We start from the raw sequence: 12,492 nt of genomic DNA on the forward strand, positions 1-12,492 counted from the left end.
TGGCTCCCCGCTCAATATATTGCAGCGACCCGCAGGCTTGCTTCTCCCAGCCTGTGTTAATACACATGTTAATTTAACATGTAAAATTACCGAGGATTATTTCCCCGGCCGCGGAGGCTTCGGTCGCCGCCAGAATTTTCTGGCTCCCGGCTCAATATATTACAGAGTCCCGCAGGCCTGTCTCCAGTGGAATACACACAGTCCGAGAGCCGAAAATTTGCCGGGGTGTGGAGGCCTCGGTCGCCAACAGATTGCCATAGGCTCTGGCTGCAATATTTACCGTGTATTTTTTCCCTCCAGAGACACCACTACCCCCTATATAACCCAAAATGGGCCTTGCGGCGTGTACACGCGGAGCCCGAGCGCCGAAGTTCTCCCGGCCGCGGAGGCCTCGGTCGCCGGGAGAATTTCTCCGGCCCCTGCTCGAAATTTTTCAAAGTCCAGAATGCCTGCTTCTCCCAGCCTGTGTTAATACACATGTTAATTTAACATGTAAAATTACCGAGGATTATTTCCCCGGCCGCGGAGGCCTCGGTCGCCGCCAGAATTTTCTGGCTCCCCGCTCAATGTATTGCAGAGTCCCGCAGGCTTGCTTCTCCCAGCCTGTGTTAATACACATGTTAATTTAACATGTAAAATCATTGAGGACCATTTCCTCGGCCGCGGAGGCCTCGGTCGCCGCCAGAATTTTCTGGCTCCCCGCTCAATGTATTGCAGAGTCCCGCAGGCTTGCTTCTCCCAGCCTGTGTTAATACACATGTTAATTTAACATGTAAAATCAACAAGGACCATTTCCTCGGCCGCGGAGGCCTCGGTCGCCGCCAGAATTTTCTGGCTGCCCGCTCCCCATTGGTAGACGCGGAGCCCGAGCGCCGAGAGTTCTCCCGGCCGCGGAGGCCTCGGTCGCCGGGAGAATTTCTCCGGCCCCTGCTCGAAATTTTTCAAAGTCCAGAATGCCTGCTTCTCCCAGCATGTGTTAATACACATGTTAATTTAACATGTAATATTACCAATGACCTTTTCCTCGTCCGCGGAGGCCTCGGTCGCCGCCAGAATTTTCTGGCTGCCCGCTCCCCATGGGTAGACGCGCTGCCCGAGCGCCGAGATTTCTCCCGGCCGCGGAGGCCTCTGTCGCCGGGAGAATTTCTCTGGCCCCTGCTCGAAATTTTTCAAAGTCCAGAATGCCTAGTTCTCCCAGCCTGTGTTAATACACATGTTAATTTAACATGTAAAATTACCAAGGATTATTATCCCGGCCGCAGAGGCCTCGGTCGCCGCCAGAAATTTCTGGCTCCCCGCTCAATGTATTGCAGAGACCCGCAGGCTTGCTTCTCCAAGCCTGTGTTAATACACATGTTAATTTAACATGTAAAATTACCGAGGATTATTTCCCCGGCCGCGGAGGCCTCGATCGCCGCCAGAAATTTCTGGCTCCCCGCTCAATATATTGCAGCGACCCGCAGGCTTGCTTCTCCCAGCCTGTGTTAATACACATGTTAATTTAACATGTAAAATCACCAAGGACCATTTCCTCGGCCGCGGAGGCCTCGGTCGCCGCCAGAATTTTCTGGCTGCCCGCTCCCCATGTGTAGACGCGGAGCCCGAGCGCCGAGAGTTCTCCCGGCCGCGGAGGCCTCGGTCGCCGCCAGAATTTTCTGGCTCCCCGCTCAATGTATTGCAGAGTCCCGCAGGCTTGCTTCTCCAAGCCTGTGTTAATACACATGTTAATTTAACATGCAAAATCACCAATGACAATTTCCTCGGCCGCGGAGGCCTCCATCGCCGGGAGAATTTTCTGGCTCTCTGCTCGAATTTTTTCTAAGTCCCGATTCGCTATTACAGGCTGGCGCACGGAGTCCGAGGGGCGGAAATATGCCGGGTAGTGGTGCCTTCCGTCGCCGAGACATTTTACAATTGCCTGGGAGCAGTATTTAACATGTTAATTTTTTCCCCCTCGGGACACCACTACCCCCTATATAACCCAAAATGGGCCATGCAATGGGTGCCCACAACGCCCGAGCGCGGGCATTTTTCCCGGGCGCCGAGGCCTCGATCGCCGGGAGAATGTCTCCAGCTATTTGCATGATGTCCCGATTCGCCCCACAAGGCGAACAACCACGAACGAGGTGGTTTTCGTTCGTGGTTGTTTTCGTTCGTGGTTGTTTACTGTTCGTGGTTGTTTTCATTCGTGGTTGTTGTGCGTTCGTGGTTGTTGTCGTTCGGGGTTGTTTTCCGTTCGTGGTTGTTGTCGTTCGTGGTTGTTGTCGTTCGTGGTTGTTGTCGTTCGTGGTTGTTTTCCGTTCGTGGTTGTTTTACGTTCGTGGTTGTTTTCGAGGCAATTGGTACTTTGAAAATTTCAATCGGTTAGCTAGAAAAAATTCTCCCGGCGGTGATTGCCTTGATCGCCGGGAGAATTTTCTGGCTCCCCGATAAAATTTTTTCCAAGTCCCGATTCGCTCTTACTAGCTGGCGCACGGAGTCCGAGGGGCGGGAATTCGCCGGGTAGTGGTGTGTTCCGTCGCCGAGACATTTTCCTATTGCCTGGAAGCAGTATTTAACATGTTAATTTTTTCCCCCTCGGGACACCACTACCCCCTATATAACACAAAATGGGCCTTGCCGCGGGTACACCCGGAGCCCGAGCGCCGAGAGTTCTCCCGGCCGCAGAGGCCTCGGTCGCCGGGAGATTTTCTCCGGCCCCTGCTCGAAATTTTCCAAAGTCCAGAATGCCTGCTTCTCCCAGCCTGTGTTAATACACATGTTAATTTAACATGTAAAATCACCAAGGACCATTTCCTCGGCCGCGGAGGCCTCGGTCGCCGCCAGAATTTTCTGGCTGCCCGCTCCCCAAGGGTAGACGCGGAGCCCGAGCGCCGAGAGTTCTCCCGGCCGCGGAGGCCTCGGTCGCCGGGAGAATTTCTCCGGCCCCTGCTCGAAATTTTTCAAAGTCCAGAATGCCTGCTTCTCCCAGCATGTGTTAATACACATGTTAATTTAACATGTAATATTACCAATGACCTTTTCCTCGGCCGCGGAGGCCTCGGTCGCCGCCAGAATTTTCTGGCTGCCCGCTCCCCATGGGTAGACGCGGAGCCCGAGCGCCGAGAGTTCTCCCGGCCGCGGAGGCCTCGGTCGCCGGGAGAATTTCTCCGGCCCCTGCTCGAAATTTTTCAAAGTCCAGAATGCCTAGTTCTCCCAGCCTGTGTTAATACACATGTTAATTTAACATGTAAAATTACCAAGGATTATTATCCCGGCCGCAGAGGCCTCGGTCGCCGCCAGAAATTTCTGGCTCCCCGCTCAATGTATTGCAGAGTCCCGCAGGCTTGCTTCTCCAAGCCTGTGTTAATACACATGTTAATTTAACATGTAAAATTACAGAGGATTATTTCCCCGGCCGCGGAGGCCACGGTCGCCGCCAGAATTTTCTGGCTGCCCGCTCAATGTATTGCAGAGTCCCGCAGGCTTGCTTCTCCAAGCCTGTGTTAATACACATGTTAATTTAACATGCAAAATCACCAATGACAAATTCCTCGGCCGCGGAGGCCTCGATCGCCGGGAAAATGTTCTGGCTCCCTGCTCGAATTTTTTTTCTAAGTCCCGATTCGCTATTACAGGCTGGCGCACGGAGTCCGAGGGGCGTAAATATGCCGGGTAGTGGTGCCTTCCGTCGCCGAGACATTTTACAATTGCCTGGGAGCAGTATTTAACATGTTAATTTTTTCCCCTCGGGACACCACTACCCCCTATATAACCCAAAATGGGCCTTGCCAAGGGGGCGCGCAACGCCCGAGCGCGGGCGTTTTTCCCGGCCGCCGAGGCCTCCATCGCCGGGAGAATGTCTTCAGCTATTTGCTAGATTTCCCGATTCGCCCCGCACGGCAAACAACCACGAACGAGGTGGTTTTCGAGAGTTCTCCCGGCCGCAGAGGCCTCGGTCGCCGGGAGAATTTCTCGGGCCCCTGCTCGAAATTTTTCTAAGTCCAGAATGCCTGCATCTCCCAGCCTGTGTTAAAACACATGTTAATTTAACATGTAAAATTACCAATGACCATTTCCTCGGCCGCAGAGGCCTCGGTCGCAGCCAGAATTTTCTGGCTCCCTGCTCAATATATTGCAGAGTCCCGCATGCTTGCTTCTCCCAGCCTGTGTTAATACACATGGTTATTTAACATGTAAAATTACCGAGGATTATTTCCCTGGCCGCAGAGGCCGCGGTCGCCGCCAGAATTTTCTGGCTCCCCGCTCAATGTATTGCAGAGTCCCGCAGGCTTGCTTCTCCAAGCCTGTGTTAATACACATGTTAATTTAACATGTAAAATTACCGAGGATTATTTCCCCGGCCGCGGAGGCCTCGGTCGCCGCCAGAATTTTCTGGCTCCCCGCTCAATATATTGCAGCGACCCGCAGGCTTGCTTCTCCCAGCCTGTGTTAATACACATGTTAATTTAACATGTAAAATTACCGAGGATTATTTCCCCGGCCGCGGAGGCCTCGGTCGCCGCCAGAATTTTCTGGCTCCCGGCTCAATATATTACAGAGTCCCGCAGGCCTGTCTCCAGTGGAATACACACAGTCCGAGAGCCGAAAATTTGCCGGCGTGTGGAGGCCTCGGTCGCCAACAGATTGCCATAGGCTCTGGCTGCAATATTTACCGTGTATTTTTTCCCTCCAGAGACACCACTACCCCCTATATAACCCAAAATGGGCCTTGCGGCGGGTACACGCGGAGCCCGAGCGCCGAAGTTCTCCCGGCCGCGGAGGCCTCGGTCGCCGGGAGAATTTCTCCGGCCCCTGCTCGAAATTTTTCAAAGTCCAGAATGCCTGCTTCTCCCAGCCTGTGTTAATACACATGTTAATTTAACATGTAAAATTACCGAGGATTATTTCCCCGGCCGCGGAGGCCTCGGTCGCCGCCAGAATTTTCTGGCTCCCCGCTCAATGTATTGCAGAGTCCCGCAGGCTTGCTTCTCCCAGCCTGTGTTAATACACATGATAATTTAACATGTAAAATCATTGAGGACCATTTCCTCGGCCGCGGAGGCCTCGGTCGCCGCCAGAATTTTCTGGCTCCCCGCTCAATGTATTGCAGAGTCCCGCAGGCTTGCTTCTCCCAGCCTGTGTTAATACACATGTTAATTTAACATGTAAAATCAACAAGGACCATTTCCTCGGCCGCGGAGGCCTCGGTCGCCGCCAGAATTTTCTGGCTGCCCGCTCCCCATTGGTAGACGCGGAGCCCGAGCGCCGAGAGTTCTCCCGGCCGCGGAGGCCTCGGTCGCCGGGAGAATTTCTCCGGCCCCTGCTCGAAATTTTTCAAAGTCCAGAATGCCTGCTTCTCCCAGCATGTGTTAATACACATGTTAATTTAACATGTAATATTACCAATGACCTTTTCCTCGGCCGCGGAGGCCTCGGTCGCCGCCAGAATTTTCTGGCTGCCCGCTCCCCATGGGTAGACGCGCTGCCCGAGCGCCGAGAGTTCTCCCGGCCGCGGAGGCCTCGGTCGCCGGGAGAATTTCTCCGGCCCCTGCTCGAAATTTTTCAAAGTCCAGAATGCCTAGTTCTCCCAGCCTGTGTTAATACACATGTTAATTTAACATGTAAAATTACCAAGGATTATTATCCCGGCCGCAGAGGCCTCGGTCGCCGCCAGAAATTTCTGGCTCCCCGCTCAATGTATTGCAGAGTCCCGCAGGCTTGCTTCTCCAAGCCTGTGTTAATACACATGTTAATTTAACATGTAAAATTACCGAGGATTATTTCCCCGGCCGCGGAGGCCTCGGTCGCCGCCAGAAATTTCTGGCTCCCCGCTCAATATATTGCAGCGACCCGCAGGCTTGCTTCTCCCAGCCTGTGTTAATACACATGTTAATTTAACATGTAAAATCACCAAGGACCATTTCCTCGGCCGCGGAGGCCTCGGTCGCCGCCAGAATTTTCTGGCTGCCCGCTCCCCATGTGTAGACGCGGAGCCCGAGCGCCGAGAGTTCTCCCGGCCGCGGAGGCCTCGGTCGCCGCCAGAATTTTCTGGCTCCCCGCTCAATGTATTGCAGAGTCCCGCAGGCTTGCTTCTCCAAGCCTGTGTTAATACACATGTTAATTTAACATGCAAAATCACCAATGACAATTTCCTCGGCCGCGGAGGCCTCCATCGCCGGGAGAATTTTCTGGCTCTCTGCTCGAATTTTTTCTAAGTCCCGATTCGCTATTACAGGCTGGCGCACGGAGTCCGAGGGGCGGAAATATGCCGGGTAGTGGTGCCTTCCGTCGCCGAGACATTTTACAATTGCCTGGGAGCAGTATTTAACATGTTAATTTTTTCCCCCTCGGGACACCACTACCCCCTATATAACCCAAAATGGGCCATGCAATGGGTGCCCACAACGCCCGAGCGCGGGCATTTTTCCCGGGCGCCGAGGCCTCGATCGCCGGGAGAATGTCTCCAGCTATTTGCATGATGTCCCGATTCGCCCCACAAGGCGAACAACCACGAACGAGGTGGTTTTCGTTCGTGGTTGTTTTCGTTCGTGGTTGTTTACCGTTCGTGGTTGTTTTCATTCGTGGTTGTTGTGCGTTCGTGGTTGTTGTCGTTCGGGGTTGTTTTCCGTTCGTGGTTGTTGTCGTTCGTGGTTGTTGTCGTTCGTGGTTGTTGTCGTTCGTGGTTGTTTTCCGTTCGTGGTTGTTTTACGTTCGTGGTTGTTTTCGAGGCAATTGGTACTTTGAAAATTTCAATCGGTTAGCTAGAAAAAATTCTCCCGGCGGTGATTGCCTTGATCGCCGGGAGAATTTTCTGGCTCCCCGATAAAATTTTTTCCAAGTCCCGATTCGCTCTTACAAGCTGGCGCACGGAGTCCGAGGGGCGGGAATTCGCCGGGTAGTGGTGCGTTCCGTCGCCGAGACATTTTCCTATTGCCTGGAAGCAGTATTTAACATGTTAATTTTTTCCCCCTCGGGACACCACTACCCCCTATATAACACAAAATGGGCCTTGCCGCGGGTACACCCGGAGCCCGAGCGCCGAGAGTTCTCCCGGCCGCAGAGGCCTCGGTCGCCGGGAGAATTTCTCCGGCCCCTGCTCGAAATTTTCCAAAGTCCAGAATGCCTGCTTCTCCCAGCCTGTGTTAATACACATGTTAATTTAACATGTAAAATTACCAAGGACCATTTCCTCGGCCGCGGAGGCCTCGGTCGCCGCCAGAATTTTCTGGCTGCCCGCTCCCCATGGGTAGACGCGGAGCCCGAGCGCCGAGAGTTCTCCCGGCCGCGGAGGCCTCGGTCGCCGGGAGAATTTCTCCGGCCCCTGCTCGAAATTTTTCAAAGTCCAGAATGCCTGCTTCTCCCAGCATGTGTTAATACACATGTTAATTTAACATGTAATATTACCAATGACCTTTTCCTCGGCCGCGGAGGCCTCGGTCGCCGCCAGAATTTTCTGGCTGCCCGCTCCCCATGGGTAGACGCGGAGCCCGAGCGCCGAGAGTTCTCCCGGCCGCGGAGGCCTCGGTCGCCGGGAGAATTTCTCCGGCCCCTGCTCGAAATTTTTCAAAGTCCAGAATGCCTAGTTCTCCCAGCCTGTGTTAATACACATGTTAATTTAACATGTAAAATTAACAAGGATTATTATCCCGGCCGCAGAGGCCTCGGTCGCCGCCAGAAATTTCTGGCTCCCCGCTCAATGTATTGCAGAGTCCCGCAGGCTTGCTTCTCCAAGCCTGTGTTAATACACATGTTAATTTAACATGTAAAATTACAGAGGATTATTTCCCCGGCCGCGGAGGCCTCGGTCGCCGCCAGAATTTTCTGGCTGCCCGCTCAATGTATTGCAGAGTCCCGCAGGCTTGCTTCTCCAAGCCTGTGTTAATACACATGTTAATGTAACATGCAAAATCACCAATGACAAATTCCTCGGCCGCGGAGGCCTCGATCGCCGGGAAAATGTTCTGGCTCCCTGCTCGAATTTTTTTTCTAAGTCCCGATTCGCTATTACAGGCTGGCGCACGGAGTCCGAGGGGCGTAAATATGCCGGGTAGTGGTGCCTTCCGTCGCCGAGACATTTTACAATTGCCTGGGAGCAGTATTTAACATGTTAATTTTTTCCCCTCGGGACACCACTACCCCCTATATAACCCAAAATGGGCCTTGCCAAGGGGGCGCGCAACGCCCGAGCGCGGGCGTTTTTCCCGGCCGCCGAGGCCTCCATCGCCGGGAGAATGTCTTCAGCTATTTGCTAGATTTCCCGATTCGCCCCGCACGGCAAACAACCACGAACGAGGTGGTTTTCGAGAGTTCTTCCGGCCGCGGAGGCCTCGGCCGCCGGGAGAATTTCTCCGGCCCCTGTTCGAAATTTTTCTAAGACCAGAATGCCTGCATCTCCCAGCCTGTGTTAATACACATGTTAATTTAACATGTAAAATCACCAAGGACCATTTCCTCGGCCGCGGAGGCCTCGGTCGCCGCCAGAATTTTCTGGCTGCCCGCTCCCCATGGGTAGACGCGGAGCCCGAGCGCCGAGAGTTCTCCCGGCCGCGGAGGCCTCGGTCGCCGGGAGAATTTCTGCGGCCCCTGCTCGAAATTTTTCAAAGTCCAGAATGCCTGCTTCTCCCAGCATGTGTTAATACACATGTTAATTTAACATGTAATATTACCAATGACCTTTTCCTCGGCCGCGGAGGCCTCGGTCGCCGCCAGAATTTTCTGGCTGCCCGCTCCCCATGGGTAGACGCGGAGCCCGAGCGCCGAGAGTTCTCCCGGCCGCGGAGGCCTCGGTCGCCGGGAGAATTTCTCCGGCCCCTGCTCGAAATTTTTCAAAGTCCAGAATGCCTGCTTCTCCCAGCATGTGTTAATACACATGTTAATTTAACATGTAAAATTACCAAGGATTATTATCCCGGCCGCGGAGGCCTCGGTCGCCGCCAGAATTTTCTGGCTCCCCGCTCAATATATTGCAGAGTCCCGCAGGCTTGCTTCTCCCAGCCAGTGTTAATACACATGTTAATTTAACATGTAAAATCACCGATGACCATTTCCTCGGCCGCGGAGGTCTCGGTCACCGCCAGAATTTTCTGGCTCCCTGCTCGAATTTTTTCTAAGTCCCGATTCGCTATTATAGGCTGGCGCACGGATTCCGAGGGGCGGGAATTCGCCGGGTAGTGGTGCCTTCCGTCGCCGAGACATTTCTCTATTGCCTGGAAGCTGTATTTAACATGTTAATTTTTACCCCTCGGGACACCACTACCCCCTATATAACCCAAAATGGACCTTGCCGCGGGTACACGCGGAGCCCGAGCGCCGAGAGTTCTCCCGGCCGCGGAGGCCTCGGTCGCCGCCAGAATTTTCTGGCTCCCCGCTCAATGTATTGCAGAGTCCCGCAGGCTTGCTTCTCCAAGCCTGTGTTAATACACATGTTAATTTAACATGCAAAATCACCAATGACAATTTCCTCGGCCGCGGAGGCCTCCATCGCCGGGAGAATTTTCTGGCTCTCTGCTCGAATTTTTTCTAAGTCCCGATTCGCTATTACAGGCTGGCGCACGGAGTCCGAGGGGCGGAAATATGCCGGGTAGTGGTGCCTTCCGTCGCCGAGACATTTCTCTATTGCCTGGAAGCTGTATTTAACATGTTAATTTTTTCCCCTCGGGACACCACTACCCCCTATATAACCCAAAATGGGCCTTGCCATGGGTGCGCGCAACGCCCAAACGCGCGCGTTTTTCCCGCGCCGCCGAGGCCTCGATCGCCGGGAGAATGTCTCCAGCTATTTGCTTGATTTCCCGATTCGCCCCGCACGGCAAACAACCACGAACGAAAACAACCACGAATAGAGCAAAATTGCTATTTCTCAAGAACTTCTGTGTGGACGTGGCTGCTGCTTCTGCCACAGCTTCTCGGAAGGAAAATACGTCATTACTGATCCAAGCTAATATATTTTTACTGAATATATTAAAAAAAAAAAAAAAGTTAAAAAAAAAAAAACACTGTTTCTATGGAAAACAAAATTTCAAAATAGAAAATAAATTTGAATTAAAAATATTTTAAGATTAATTAATAAATATAAATTAATATTAGTATATATAAAAAAATTATTTTATTTAACATAATTTAAATGGGGTGCTTCTTAAGATATTATCCACATGATAATCCTCATACTCACATATGGCAATAAAATATTTATAATAATATACACCATTCATCCCACACTTTTTTTTATTGATAAAATAATTTTTTTATATAAAATATTTAAAATTAAAATTTTTTTAAAAAAAATTTACACTATTGTGGACTTGAACTGACTTACCTCAGAGAACTAATATTTAAAATTAATTAAAAAAAACCAATGACCTAACCTGACCTAACCAAACCCAACCTAACATAACCTAACCTAACCTAACCTAACCTAACCTAACCTAACCTTGCCTGAGAGGGGAAAAATTTCAAAATAATTAAATACAATGACCTAACCTAACCTAAACAAACCTAACCTAACCTAACATTGCCTGAGAGAGGAAAAATTTAAAAAAATTAAATACAATAACCTAACCTTACATAACCTAACCTAACCTAACCTAACCTTGCCTGAGAGGGAAAAAATTTGAAAATAATTAAATACAATGACCTAATGTAACCTAACCTAACCTAACCTTGCCTGAGAGAGGAAAATTTTTAAAAAATTAAATACAATGACCTAACCTAACATAACCTAACCTAACCTAACCTAACCTAACCCAACCTAACCTAACCTAACCTAACCTAACCTAACCTAACCTAACCTAACCTAACCTAACCTAACCTAACCTAACCTAACCTAACATAACCTAACCTAACCTGACCTAACCTTGCCTAAGAGAGGAAAAATTTAAAAAAATTAAATACAATGACCTAACCTTACATAACCTAACCTAACCTAACCTTGCCTGAGAGAGGAAAAATTTGAAAATAATTAAATACAATGACCAAATGTAACCTAACCTAACCTAACCTTGCCTGAGAGAGGAAAATTTTTAAAAAATTAAATACAATGACCTAACCTAACATAACCTAACCTAACCTAACCTAACCTAACCCAACCTAACCTAACCTAACCTAACCTAACCTAACCTAACCTAACCTAACCTAACCTAACCTAACCTAACCTAACCTAACCTAACCTAACCTAACCTAACCTAACCTAACCTAACCTAACCTAACCTAACCTAACCTAACCTAACCTAACCTAACCTAACCTAACCTAACCTAACCTAACCTAACCTAACCTAACCTAACCTAACCTAACCTAACCTAACCTAACCTAACCTAACCTAACCTAACCTAACCTAACCTAACCTAACCTAACCTAACCTAACCTAACCTAACCTAACCTAACCTAACCTAACCTAACCTAACCTAACCTAACCTAACCTTACCTAACCTAACCTAACCTAACCTAACCTTGCCTGAGAGTAAAAAAAATTTAAAAATTATTAAATACAATGACTTGACCTAACCTAACCTAACCTAACCTAACCTAACCTAACCTAACCTAACCTAACCTAATATTGCCTGAGAGGGGAAATTTTTTTAAATAATTAAATACAATGACCTTACCTAACCTAAACTAACCTAACCTAACCTAATATTGCCTGAGAGGGGAATTTTTTTTAAATAATCAAATACAATGACCTAACCTAACCTAACTTAACCTAACCTTGCCTAAAAGTAAAAAAAAATTTAAAAATTATTAAATACAATGACCTGACCTAACCTAACCTAACCTAACCTAACCTAACCTAACCTAACCTAACCTAATATTGCCTGAGAGGGGAAATTTTTTTAAATAATTAAATACAATGACCTTACCTAACCTAACCTAACCTAACCTAACCTAACCTAACATAACCTAACCTAACCTAACCTAACCTAACCTAACCTAACCTAACCTAACCTAACCTAACCTAACCTAACCTAACCTAACCTAACCTAACCTAACCTAACCTAACCTAACCTAACCTAACCTAACCTAACCTAACCTAACCTAACCTAACCTAACCTAACCTAACCTAACCTAACCTAACCTAACCTAACCTAACCTAACCTAACCTAACCTAACCTAACCTAACCTAACCTAACCTAACCTAACCTAACCTAACCTAACCTAACCTAACCTAACCTAACCTAACCTAATATTGCCTGAGAGGGGAATTTTTTTTAAATAATCAAATACAATGACCTAACCTAACCTAACTTAACCTAACCTTGCCTAAAAGTAAAAAAAAATTTAAAAATTATTAAATACAATGACCTGACCTAACCTAACCTAACCTAACCTAACCTAACCTAACCTAACCTAACCTAATATTGCCTGAGAGGGGAAATTTTTTTAAATAATTAAATACAATGACCTTACCTAACCTAACCTAACCTAACCTAACCTAACCTAACATAACCTAACCTAACCTAACCTAACCTAACCTAACCTAACCTAACCTAACCTAACCTAACCTAACCTAACCTAAC

Source organism: Bacillus rossius, unplaced genomic scaffold (assembly GCF_032445375.1).
Source record: "Bacillus rossius redtenbacheri isolate Brsri unplaced genomic scaffold, Brsri_v3 Brsri_v3_scf399, whole genome shotgun sequence".
NCBI classification, from domain to species: Eukaryota; Metazoa; Arthropoda; class Insecta; order Phasmatodea; family Bacillidae; genus Bacillus; species Bacillus rossius.